General features: G+C 33.7%; 1 long non-coding RNA gene across 1 annotated transcript; it reads right to left on the bottom strand.

Moving 5' to 3' along the window:
- Nucleotides 1-2308: 2308 nt before the first annotated feature.
- On the bottom strand, nt 2309-14469 carry LOC117118473. Its single transcript, XR_004447046.1, has 3 exons — nt 14342-14469; nt 4248-4374; nt 2309-2456 (listed from the first exon to the last, which is right to left on the bottom strand). It is a non-coding gene; the product is annotated as an uncharacterized LOC117118473 (long non-coding RNA).
- Between the last annotated feature and the right edge of the window lie 330 nt (nt 14470-14799).

Below are 14799 nucleotides of genomic sequence, written 5' to 3'. Positions count from 1 at the left end.
ATTTTAGCAGATTTCAGATGGATAGCATAATAAAAATAAAATTGTTTTTCTCTAAAATTTACATTTTTAATGGTAGAGGGTGTGCTAACCGGCTAAAAATTAAATCATTACTGTTAACAGGGGCGGATCTAGAGATATCCAAAAGGGGGCCCCGGAAGTGAGGCCCTGCAAAATTCTTTGTATCCTAGACGACCAAAAAGTAAATTTTTTTTAAATTTGCATTGCTTTGCAGATTCTTTGTTTTTACTGTTGGACAGTTGATCCTCTCTGATGTAACAATTATTACATTGATATAGAATAGCAATTTAATTAAATACCTTCTGTTAAAGCTTCCACAGCATGTTGGAGTTTAAGGGCATTCAGCTTTTCAACGAAGGCATTCAATTTTCCTTCACAAATTATTCTGTTGCGTTCCAGATCCATAATCAAACTCCATGTGTCTGCATATTTCTTTATTGGTCGGTTGTACAATCCACTGATCTTTTCTACATCTTCAACACTCAGTACCATTCCAAGCTTCATAACTTTTTGTCTGTGATGTGTGAATTTTGAGATTTCTACATCCTTAACATTTTGAAATACTGGCAGTATATCTTTGATCCCTCTTTGCTCTGTTATGTGTATGGTATCATAGAGAAGATTGAGGTATGTTGGGTGCAGATCTCCAGAAGCAATCAACAACTTCATTAAGTCCATCACCTTGATAGCCCTATTCAACTCGTAATTGTTTTTCAAAAGATCTCTGTACAACACTTTCAGCATATTGATATATCCAAGCTGGTCATACCATTCCGAAATAATTGACAAAATCTGTTCAAATGCATCATCAGTAATTTCTTTGAAATTAACAAAATAGAAATGTCTCATAAATAATGAAGCTAATTCATTCCAAAATACTGTTTACTTACACATAACTAAAACTTTAATCAAATATAAGTATCTTGATCATTTGCTATCACCCCTTGGGAATTTGTCTCTCTCACAGGTACAGTATTGATGGGTAGAGTACTGATCATTTACTAAAACTCCTTGGGAACTGGTCTCTCTCACAGGTAGAGTATTGATGGGACTGATCATTTACTAGCACTCCTTGTGAACTTGCCTCTCTCACAGGTACAGTATTGATCGGCATAGTACTGATCATTTGCTTGCACTCCTTGTGAACTTGTCTCTCTCACAGGTACAGTATCGATGGGACTGATCATTTACTAGCACTCCTTGGGAATTTGTCTCTCTCACAGGTACAGTATTGATGGGTAGATCAATTTACTAGCACACCTTTGGAACTTATCTCTCCACACCCACAGGTACAGTATTGATGGGTACTACTGACCATTTGCTAGCACTTCATTGAAACTTTTCCCTCTCTACTCACAAGTACAGTATAGATGGGTTTCATTTGCTAGCACACCTTAGGAAATTGTCTCTCTCACAGGTACAGTATTGCTAGGGTGTGTTTAAGTTTAAGTTATCGTTATACAAATATTAGAAATTTAAAACACAGACAGTTATTTAAAAAGTTGAGATTAGACTGGAACTAGAGATTAAAAAGGAGAGGGAGGAAAATATTTATAGGGAAAAAAGAACTTGCAAGATTTGCAATTTATAACAACACTATTGAAGATAATTTCATTTTATTTTGCAATGTCCATAAAAAGCTACGTTCACATCAAGCCCAGATCTGTCCGGAGCACTGGTTATTGAGGTTAAGAATATATGCGTTTGATTGGTTCGAACCAATCAAGCTTGTTGCTGATTGGTCCAACGAAAAAAAACATATGATTTCACGATACAAATGGCTCTGATCCATCGGTCCAGGTCCCGAGTCCGGGCTGGAAATCATATGAATTTTATGTGAACAGTCCTATTTTTTACCACAGAACCCATTTTTAACGATTTTTTCCAGGCACCGGACTGGATCCAGGCTTTGATGTGAATGCAGCTTTAGTCTGAAGCAAATATATTCCACAATTTATTTATTTATTATTCCACAATTTATTTATTTATATCCAATTATCAACAAGCTCTGTTTATTATTCTCAAATAAAAAATATATTATTAATTTAGCAAAGTAAGTCTACTTTGCGTTCAAAAAAAGAAGGAAGTGTATTATGTTACAATGAATTATGTTTTGTATTAGGGCCAATGGCCCATGTACCTGAATACATTCCCTGAACGGGGAAAGAAAGTAAAGAAAGAACAAATTTTTGCTATACTGAATATTCATGTTTGACTGGGGATGCTTGCCAGGGGGAGGAGGTTACACATGACTTGTTTTCAATGATCAGAATGATGATATGAAATGCTTTAAGATGGCTACATGTTAGAAAGCACAATAAAATGTCAACAAAATATTATATCTTACCCGATTTCTCCATCTTTCCGCTGTGCTTTACTTCTCACATTAGCACTGCAGTAATTTACTAATTAAATGTTGATTTTCACAAAGCTTGACACTAAAATTGATATATAAAAACAGAAAGTAATAATTGCTTGAAACTTACACTTCTTTCAATTTTAGCTATCAAGTACAGTATATCAAATGGTTTCATTCTGTTTCCCAGTTCACATTTAAATATTACTATCCACTACCAAATTAATGATGATTTTAGAAAATTTACTTTCATTTTGGCCAGTGAGTCTTTCATCACCGGGGAAAAAAATATGAAAAAATAAATTTTATATTCCTCCAAATCTCCCAAAATGAGAAACTACATTTCTTCCAATTTAAAGCATAATTATATTTTTTATTAATCCGAAAAATTTCTCTTTTCTTTACAACATTTCACTAAACAAGATATAAAAAAGTCTTGTGAAATGGTATAAAAACTATCTTGTCTTAAAGGTGAGGAAAACATAGATGTCGCTCAAAATACTCCAAAAGCAGTAAAGCCTTAAAAATTTTAACAATTTAGGGGTTTCAAAGGCTTATTTATTGATTTAGATTATGTGTAGAAAATACATACAATTATTTTCCTCCTGGTTTTTCTCCCCGACAGGGGAGAGGTGCCATTCCCCCCCCCCCACCTCACTGGCACCACCCTTAAAATATTGGTGATTAAAAAGTGTAATAAATCTGTATACTGGTACTGTATTCTACCAATGCCAGAACTATATAACCAATGACAAAAAACTTTTTTGATGATTTTGATGATTAACAAGTAAAGCTAAGTCTGTAGATACAAGTTATTGTAATCTCGAAAGCTCAGATGAGGGCAAGATAACAATAACATTCTAAGGGTGTGTTTCTACTGATAAACACAAAATAATCGATTTTTTAAAACTGTTTTTTTAATGAGTACCAGACAGACTGCTGGCGTTGCAACTGCATTTTTTATTTTTCGAAAATCGGTTTTCGTGACGGAAATTATGTCACCATTTTGTTTATACAACACCTTGTTTTCCTAACTGTATAGGATAGTATCTTTCTCCTGTCTCTTATACACATCTAGATGTGTATAAGAGACAGCTCTGGCACTAATGAGTGGCATTTTTCTTCTTGTATTTTAGAGCACAGTGCAATTTTGGTTAAAAAGGTAGTTCAAGTCCATAAGAATTTTCAGTAAAATAGGTAGCACAAGTGCCTCATGTCTTGAAGTGGCTGCGGCACCACCCCCCCCACCCCCCGTTTATTTGCCGTTCAAACACGCTATCCATTGCGTGTGTTTTTAATCGATTTTTTTTTATCGCTTTTTTCAAACTGGTCCCGTTTCTACTGCGAGAATAAAAGCGATTTTTTGAAAAAGGGATTTTTAATCGATTATTTCTTTCCAGTAGAAACAGGCCCTAAGATACTTGAGAGCAGTTTGAAAAAAAAACATTGAAGATCTAATAAGATAGAAATACTTAAATAATTAGAATGTTCGCATTGTACAAAATTAGAATGTCTTAAAATTGAAACAAAAAAAATCAAATGTTTAAAAAAATGTAAATAACATCAGAATAGTTTTCTTATGAATTTATCAATTTCACTAATAGTTAATGTATACAGTAGTTGCTTGACTTGTATATTGTTGCTAAGGTCCCACAAGACTACAGTGTTATGCAGACATATGCATACATGTGCGCGTTTGTGGGACACATGTGTTTGACATGCACGTATTCATGGCTCTGTTCTGATTGGTTAGTTGTTAAATTTGATTTACACACTAGAAAGGTCCACTTTGACACTTCAAAACATTTTTTCACAAAATATGTTTTCTACTAACTCTTGACAAGTACAGTATCACATTCTGAACACTACTTACCAGTACCTATGATCCAATATCCCTCACCACAAACCAACTCTGAAGTGGTCGTGCCTCCTCACTGTTGGATGAATTATATCATGTCATCTTGGTTAACTGTTGGTTTAATGTGACTGGTAATGTTTTTCTAAAAGACAAGTAAAGAAATCCAAATAACAATCAATGCAATAGGATAGTGCACAGTCAGTCCCATACAGTACATCAGATTTTAATGATGTAGTCATTTACTATAAAAATCCCTAAACTTGCTGCCACAAAATTTAAGAGTATATTTAGGAAAGACAATAGAAATGAAAATATAATTCTGTAGGTTGCAACAAAAAAATCTATTGGTTTTGTAGATGTAACAAATTAATATTGGTGATCCGCATCTCAAGCGGATCACCTTTTGTTATTGTCAGAGATCATCTTTTTTTTTTCTTTCTTTCTCCCCATTTATTCTTAACATGATATCCCAAAATTGCCATGAGCTACTAACATGACAGCATCAACAAACACTTGGCTTGACGTGGAATAGTCATAATAAGCTTTTCAATGTCATTAGCCTTGTGGGTTGTCATCTACAAGCAATTTTGTGTTTTTACATTATCGATCATATCATCCTAACCAATTGCCATTTCTAAATCATATTCAGTTAGTATAATGTGCGCATCAAAATTCTAAAATGCTTTGATTATTTTAGAGTATGTTTCAGGCCATTATGAGCATTTCAACAATTTTCAAAATTCCAGCGCAGCACATGCATTTTTTCGTGCACAGTACGTGCGAAAGCTAGAATTAAAGTTTTTTTTTATATTTTGGGTTCCTGACACTGTATGCACAGATTTCCATTCTTTTCAGTAATCTTATGGCCAATAGCAATGCTGTACGCGTGTATCAAACATACAAATCCTTCCGCGCATTTGTGTCGACATACAGTGAAAATATGCCAAATTCAAGCCTATTTTTAATCACTTATAGCTCCTTAGGATGAACAGTGACCCCTAATTTTTATTACATGTTCCGCTTTTGAGTATGTTATAGCTGAGACAATTTTCTTTCATAAATGCATCTTCTTTTCACATTTTGATGAAGTCATCATGGTCATAAAATAAATGAATGTTTTTTTCTGACCCCCCTCATCTTTCTTTCCTCTAATCTTTAACGACCCACATATCATCCTAACAAATTGTCATTTCTAAATCATATTCAGTGGGCATAAAATTCAGGTCAAGGTTGAATGCAATGTACCTTAATTTCGTGTGCGCATCATAACGTGCATGTACACGTGCGTCAAAATTTTAAAATGCTCAAAATCATGCTATTTTTAATCAGTTTATAGCTCCTTAGGATGAAAGATGACCCCCAATTTTTATTACATATTCTGAAAGCACATGTAGATATGATTTTACAGATCATTACGGCTGATCAGACATTGTGACGTCATCGTATTGCCATCTGAATTTTTTTATTAAATTTTATTTATGACGTCATTATTTTTATAATCATTTGAACGTATCTCGCTTATTCTTTGATCGATCATCTCCCACCTTTGAGCATGTTACAGCTGAGACTATTTTCTTTCACAATGTGTCATTCATTTTTCAATTTGATAAACGTCATCATGGTCAAAATGAATGTTTCTCTAACTCCTTCCCACCTCTTTCTTTCTTTAAATCTTTGACGACCTCCGAAGGAGGACTTGATATTGTCCAGTACTGCTTGAAAACAGTATTTTTTGCCTGATAAGCGGATCACAAGTCTTTGTTGCCTACCCATGTAGCGATGTTCTGTTGGTAGCTGTACGCTTTTGTCAACATGCTTGTATTCAAATTATGATAGAAATTGTATTACTTACTGTTCAAAAGTTTCCAAAGAGAATATATTGGCTCTGTACTGACTTTTCAGAATGTACACAAAGTTATTATATGAATTTTGTGTCTTTGACCTCAATCCAATTTATTAGGTGCCTGTTGTTCATTCTTCCCATCTTTAATGTTAACTGTCTATTATATGATTGTATATTTATTGTGCCGACCATATCATATGTATCTTTTCAATTTTTGTATACTTTGCATTGAGGGCAATTTCATTGTTTAAGTGTTTTGTTAAGTTTATATTTTCTGTTTCCAATATTGTGTCTAAAAACCAAAGGATCCACTGATTTACACACAAATTGAATGAGTACGGCGACTCCAAAAAATGACAGCATGGATGGGCGTCGATCGGTGGGGGACGCGTCCCCCCACCCACTTTGAAAAGTGGGGGGGGGGGGAGACATCATATCGATTGTCTCCCCCCCAACTTTTCACCAATCTTCTATAATTAAAACCCCACTTTTAAAAGCGAATGGAAAGAATAACAACTACGCATGACTCATGAATTTTGGCTGTTCACAAGTGTGGTACATATTTTCCGGACCAAAACCGAGTAAAAACGCAATTGTTTAAACATTTCGTAACCATCCCAGAAACCCACTAGATCGATTTTATGGGTGCAACGACTATCAGAGGCTAAATTTATTGTGAAAACAATGTACTGAATGTTGTTAAAATTGGAAGCATGTATCCTTATTAGGCCAATATTTTTACAAACTCAAAAGTGCACAAATTCTAATATAAACGATTTATTCTTTTCGTATATTATTCTGACCCATACGTATCTAGTGTTTAATATTATCTACATACATAGGATTACTGTTTTTTTCTAATTTCAGCCTTTAACACGGATATGATGTCTACCTATTTCGATTAAGTGATAAGCCTACCAAAAGTTTACAAACTCCATTGTTACGTTGACGCAGTCTCGCAATAACGTCATAATAATCTGTGGCAGATTCAAGTGGGGCCGAACCGACCCTAATTTTTTCAAAATTATTTTTAAAAAATGGGAAAAAAACAAAGGAAAATTATTAGAATTTTAGGTCAGAGAGTGCCATTTCCGGCAATCTAGGTGTCATAATCATAAATTTTCTTTCCTCAGCCCCAACCATGGTGGGGCTGAGGTGTTCTACTTTCCAATTGTGCAAGTCCCTCCCTGTCCCCCCTCTAATTTGCTTTCCTGGAGCCGCCACTGATAATGATAAATTAAGTATTAAATCACCTTTATGTTTGTGAAATCAAAATGCTAACAAATGTTTTGTGTGCTCCCTATCTCCCTAGTCCTGTTTGATCATAAATTAGACGGTATTATTTCCACTCACAATAATTTATCGCAATATTACTTACACAAAAGTGAAATTCAAAAAGAGGAGAAAAGAAAAACCTCTTGATTGATTTTAAAAGTACTGTACATGCAAAAAGACTAAAATTAATGACTGTTTTAAGTTTATCTTAGGCCTATTTGTTTTTCATAGTTCGAATTTTGAATACGTTACAATCAGTAGATAAAAAATCATTACTTTTATAAATGTTAGTTTGCACAAAATATATAAGCGGGCATAATTATGACTAAAAAGGATAATTTTAAAAACTTTTTATGTTGAGTATTTCAGTGGCAGATTCAAGGGGCCCAGCTGGCCCACCATCACTATTTTTTTTTTTTTCGAAAATTAAAAATGGAGAAAAATTAAAATTATATTCAAATTCAGTCTGAGAGTGCCATTTTTCTGACCAACTGAAGGTGCCATAACCATAATTTTCTTACCTCCTCAGCCCCAACATGGTGAGGCTGAGGTGGTAGTCCAGCTACACTCTCCACTGTAAAAGTCCCTCTCTAGCCCAGCTCTATTTCAAATTACTGGATCCGCCACTGGATATTTTGAAAATTTCGTATGGAAATAAATGTTAATTGCATTGCTTAAAATCAATTAAAAGGCTATATGCGCCAGAGCTTCCGGGGCTTCGCCCCCTGGTCCCCAACCATTGCTTGGGCCTACGACCCAAGGCTTTATTTTTCATCTCGTTCCCCCATCCCACTTTCAGCCACGGATCGACGCCCTTGGACGTGAGGCTTCAGTAAAAGAAAATTTTGACTAATGTACAGAACCATTGAATAATATCAGTATTTTCAAATAATAAGGACTCTATAATAAAGAGATTTTTTAGAAGTATCATCAGCAGTCTTTTTTTTTTGCAGTCAACATCTCTGGTATGGTTTCTTGACCAATTCTGTTTATTAGGGAAACTCTACAGTAGTATTAATTTTGCTTAAAACTTGGTTATTTTCTGTTTCCAATCTAATTATCTACTGTAGAAGTTTAGTTCTATTCTATGGTGAATTTCTTACTGGCGAATAAGAATTTAAATAATAATAAAGTGTCCTATGTTTTTTGTATCCCAAATTAACATACACCGGTCTGAGTAGTGTTATATGGGTCTGGTTACTGTAGTTCTTAATTGTACAGTTTTTGTTATCATGTACAGTTTATTTTAATAGATATTTATGAAATAAAAGACCAATGAAATGAAAAGTGACATTTACAATGCACAACAAATCCACAAGCAAATCTCACTTTTAAAATAATTTTCTTTTTTCCACTGTCCCAACATTGGCTTTCATGGCTATGGTATTCATTGAACAACATGCTAATTCACTTGAAGCATTTAGCTTGTGCTTCCTTTTTAGTGCTCAATTGTTGTTAGCACTGACCTGGTAAAAGCACATTGTGATGAACATCAACCTATGCAAAATAACAACACCCAAACTACTCAGGTGAAACAAAGTTAATGCAGGTTTTTGCTTTGTTAGAATTATTTAGTTTGCTTATTATTCTCTTTAATATATTAAGTCAACTTAGGTCTACTAATCTGGGATATGTTTCTATTAGTATTATAAGCAAGCAACGAGGGTATTACTACCCTGCAGTGCTATATTAATTGCTAGGCAAATAGAAGTCTGGTACTGGTAGTAAAGAAACCAAATTTAAAAAGTTGAAAATTTTAGGCAAAGTTAGGCCTTGGTCTTAGTTTATAGAGTATAGTATGGTATGCATGCTACAGTAATAACAGTTACAATTCGAGCGGATTTTTTTTTTTTTTTTTAAGTTTTCACTTTACTTTTTATGACATCATCAGCTTGAAATTATGTTTGTAAAATCGGGAATTTGTTAAATCGGGGTTCGTAATTGAGCGTTTCTACTGTACTATCTAAATATACAATACAGTTTGCAAAATTTTTTATTATACAGTAGTAAAAATATCATTCATCAAACTTGGGTACGGGTTAGTGTTCGCTATGTACGGGTTGACCAAAGATGTGTACGGGTTCGTCAAAATTCTGTGTGCGATTCATCCAAAATTTGGGTAGAGGTTGGCATGGGTACGGGTTTACTTGTATTCTTTTAGACTAGGTAGGCCTAGCCTAGACTTAAATGGTAGGCTACATTTGTTTAATAAAATAGACATTTCCTAACCAATGAATTTATAATCACAGTATCAAACAGTGAATGAATACTTAACACTCAAACACTGCTTCTGAATTACGTACAGAAGTACAAAGTATGGATTTATGAGTGATAAGACTAGTTTAATCTCAATCTGGGGCCTAGGCCAGACCGGTGTGCTTTGCTTTTGGTAGTCACAGCAAAACTAGAAATCAAGAAATACTGTACATTATGCAGCAGTTTTGTTATGATGCATGCCTTGCTAATTGCTTTATAAGTCAATCACCGTCTTTTAATGTTGGTTTTACTGACCAACTGTTGTAGCAGTTATTGCATGCTATAGTGATATGATTAGACATTTAGCTGTGCGTACGCTGACTTGTGCTCCTGCAGTACGCTTTAACTACACATCAGCAGTACAGTACGGATACGATGAATAACTAGCCTATTTTGTAATTTGTATTCTGTTAGAAGAACTTGTTTGTAATGTTTCACATTCGTCAGAGAAATAAAAAATTTTTTTAAAGCATTCGAGAGCGAATACAATCAATGTCACTAACTTTTTGGTCTGTGCAGACAGGTAAAACTCATGGGATGATTTCAAAACTAGCTAGGCTGCGGTCTAGGCTAGTAATAGGAGGAGGTCTCGGCAGCCTCCTGCCTAGCGGTAGGCCTACATCTAATTTCGTTCCTTGAGTCTTTAAAATAGGTCTAGGATATTCCTATTAAACATTCAGTTTGTTTAGTTTATTAGGGTTCAATAATTCAAGGAATTGCTTAACTTTTCATACTTAATATTGAATTTAAAGTAAATCTCTCTTTGGGTTCTACTTAACCTCGCTTTACAAAAGTAATTTTAAAGTACAATTCAATTTTAATCGCAGGTTTATTAATACAGACCAAGATTTGTCCAAAAATGTATTTAGTGAAGCTTTTATTAATTTGTTTTATATTGTTATTTTTCAGATTCCAACTCATGGTAATGTTGTAGCCGATTATATCCAGGAGCAACCACACAAAAATTATGCAACATGTACCAAGTTTACTTCTATTTATTATTTTCCACAGTATATAAAACAGTACTTCAGGCCTGTTACAATAAATACCTACCTTGCAGAAACAAAATGTTTTACTGTACAGTAATGTCATGATATCAGTCCTTTTTGAAATTGTATTGATAATAAATTAACTTATTACAAATTATTACATTGTATTATATGTCTGTTATATTAGTACAGTATGGTACAACTCAACATTATGACCAGCTGAATAAAACAAAAAAACTTACAAAGAAACATTATTTTGTTTAATAAAATATATCCATAAACAGAGCTCCAAAAATGCACCACACCCCCACCCCCTCAGAACTTTGATGATATATGGTGCATCTGCTACTTTTCAGGTTCAGCCTTCTACTTCCAAAACTTTTGAAATCCCTGATGCTAGCAAAAAATTATTATACTTAGGTTAGATTTAATGCATTCAAAAATTTGCTTCGGCCCTTGCAGGCTCTCAATTTTTTCAAGCATTATATCTAACCTTCGTATAATAATTTTCCTAAGTATACTATGCGGAGCTCTACTTAATTGCTTAATACCGTAATATATACAAATCCGTTTAAAAATCTAGCCAAATATTGGCCGATATTAAAAAAAGTTTGGCCAAATTTGGCTTAAGATGGCGTGTGTTTGGCCGTGAAGCCTGTCGACTATCTGGCAAACCTGGCCCGGGATTTATCAATCTCAGCTAAGCAAATGTCAGAAAACATAAGATGTCCCTAGCAAATATGAAGATGATTTATCAAACCGTATTAACAAAATCTTAATGTAAAAGTCATCTTAGATGGCACATGTGTACCATTGACTTTTTAATTTTAAGCAATTATAAAGCTAAGCCACATTAATAAATCGGACTTTAATAAGCAAAAAAAAAAAAAAAATGGACTTTAATAAGACGAATTGAAAGCTGATTTCTAGTTTGGTAAATCTGGCCCCTAGAGCTCAATTGTTGTCAATATACTGACCTGGTAAAATAACACACAATCACAATCCGTAGCAATTGTGATGGAACATCAATATGCAAAATACCATGGAGGTATTCCATGAAAAAGACCAACACCCGAACTAGTCAAGTGAAACAAAATTAATGGAGGTTTTTGCTACAGTAGTTCGAATTTTCCTCCATGGTTACAACATGGTCATGGAGGGAAGAAAACCTCAATGGTTAGAAGAATTGTCTTTATTATTATTATGTGCATAGGGTCTAGGGTAGGACAGGTTGCTATTATTCATAATAATATTCAACACCAGGGGCGTCGGAAGCTTTTTTTATTGGTCCGGCCAAATATACATAATCATCATTGTATTAACATAACTTCTTTTCATTAGTTTTGTCTTTGTCTATAGCTCATGGGTTATACGTATATATATTAGGTGGCCAGGGCCATGTCATAGTAAAAAAAAATGTTTTTATCCTGCAGTTAATAAGTATCTAATCGAAATTGCTGATTTTCCCTGGTATTTGTCCTACCACCCTGACCGGGACTGTTGTAGGGCCAGAGTAGAACCACTGTAGAAACGTACAGTACCTTATTTTAATATTGACCATCCACCCAAAGTTGATTCCCCTGATTCGTATTGCTCTATTGAGTACTTATCACCTGGTAGATCTGTCCATATGATGGGAATACCTACATACATGGTCCTGCTGTCATTAATAAAGAAAAACTTTACTAAATAATAATATTAAATAATATTAGCAGTCTGTTGTTTGAAAATCGAACGTATTCACCTAGCTTAATTCAAAAGACATTTAATAGGTTTACTAAATAATGCATAGCATTGTATCCTGTGTCCCTGTGTATTCATAATACATATTAATATATGTACAGTATTTCACAGTATCCATCAACTCGTATAAATATAGTAGGCGCACATTCATTGTTATTCATATTGCATTATATACGGTAAATATAATTTTGTTCCTGTTTCTTACATTTTTATTTATTCATGGAGGAATATGCATAATGTATCCTGTGTATACATAATAGATGTTTTATTTAATTAGCATGCTGTCATTATTTTATAGCAAAATGCTAGGTTTTATAGTTTTAATCTTTTCTAAAATGGCTGGTCTGTTTCTGAGATACACATAAATTTTAAACAGTGATTTTTTTTTGACTTTCTACTACTTTACTATTTGAAATTGTAAATATCTTAACAAATTTCTCGTCCTTGCCAAGTTGTTTTGTCGTGTGATTTTTAATGTAATTTTATCCTTTTTAACCAAGACTGTTGCAAATGAAAAACAAATTCCTATTTTAAAATAGACAATAAAGTGTTCTTTAATCTAGAATCTTTTTTTTTAAGGTATTTCACAACATCCGTCAATTTGTATAAATATAATAGACCATAGTCACTGTTATTCATATTGCATTATAATATGTTGTCATGTTTCTTGCACTTTATTTATTCATTCATTGAGGAATATAATAAGCATCTCATTTTCACACAATTTATTTTTTATATAATTTTGGCAATACACTGTCTTTCATATTATTAACAAAAAAACTAATTGTGATTTGGTCATTATTTTTCTAGATATAGCATTCTTAACCTAAACCTGGACTCTCGAAAAAAGGGCCCATCGGAACCTAGGCCTCGTTTCACCACTGGGAAGTGGCAGGTTAGAGGGAGGCCCAGCCGGCCTCTCCAAATTTAGGAATATTTGTTGATTCTTCTTTAAATATTTGTAAACATGTTGATTATGTTGTAGCTAAGAGTAACAGACTCCTTGGATTCATTTGGAGACATTGCAGACATATCGATGATGGTAATGCTTTAATTACTTTGTATAAATCCTTAGATAGATCTAAAGTTTTGTTCTATTATTTTTAATTCAATCTCAACTGCACACTCTGTTAGTTTGCAACGTATTCAAAATAAATTCTGTAGGTTCAATTTTCGTAAATTTGGTAAAAGTCTTAAGTTGGCTTTACTTGAAGAGAGAAGGAATATTTTATTTGATCTTATTTTTCTTTACAAATGCATAAATGCCAGTTTTGACGGTGATTTCACTTCTTTTTTTCAAATCCTAGTTCCTTTGCATAGATTAAGACCCCCTAGATTATTTTGGGTTCCACCGGGTAGGGTTAACGTTACAAAAAATGGTTTTATTTGTCGTCTTCCTAAGTTATATAATTCTATCTGTTTCAATCCTTCCTTAGATATATGTTTTGATAGTCTTAACTGCTTCTATCAAAAATTACTACTATTTTTAATTATATTACTAAGTGAATTTCTAATATTTTTAATTATTTTTAGACCTATATTTGAATTTAATGTTATATTACTTACACTGGTCACTGTTGGATGATGTTGAAATAAAATAAAAAATAAAATAAAAAAATTTGAATGTGCAAGATGTTTGATTGCGTCAGAGAAAGTAGAATTTGGCTTACAAACGATATTGAGTTGTAAATTATTGGTCCGACCAAAACTGGACCAGCCGGACCGCTTCTGACGCCCTTCAACAAGGAAAGTTACGTAATACTAATAGTTGCTCGTAACGCATATAAAACGACTCAATGCGTTGGTTGATGAAAGTTGAAAAATGATAGGCCTAGCTAGTCTAGTAGGCCACCTATGACAGAGCGAACTTGCTAAGGCTAAGTACAGTACTATTACTAGGCCTATTCTAATAACTAGGAATAGGCCAGGCCTATTTCCTAGCCTGTAGATATACATAAACCAACCACACATTATCAAGCGGTTGGCGAATCATGAGGACTTACCAGTGGAAGACGGTGCTTCTGAATTATATAGTACAAAAACTTGGAATGATTATCTACCGATTATTCTTTCCTACCGCCTCGCCTAATACCAATCCGTCTTTTGCTTTATTCTGATTGGGTAGTACTAGCTTAGTAGCGTAGTTACGTAGTAGTTCACACGAACGATGAAAGGCAGCAAATAATCAAACCCCACTGTCTGATCTGATTAACAGTTAACGGTAACAGTTTTATAAGTCCTTGGTCTCAGGGGTGGCGCCAGAGGGGAGGCTGGGGGGGGGGAATTATATAAATAATATAATTTGATAATATAAAAAATTGTACATTGTATAATTTTTGTATTATTATGGGGGAGTCGATTGGTATAATACACCAAATGCCAAATAAAAATCCAAAATCAGTTTATTGGCGATAAAAAGGCATTTTATTTTAAGATTCATATATTAATATTTTACAAACAA

Source organism: Anneissia japonica, unplaced genomic scaffold (genome assembly GCF_011630105.1).
Source record: "Anneissia japonica isolate Jap-2015-1 unplaced genomic scaffold, ASM1163010v1 scaffold287869_len1821871_cov162, whole genome shotgun sequence".
NCBI lineage: Eukaryota > Metazoa > Echinodermata > Crinoidea > Comatulida > Comatulidae > Anneissia > Anneissia japonica.
Note: the sequence above shows the minus strand (reverse complement) of the source record. Positions and strands in the feature narration are given on the sequence as shown.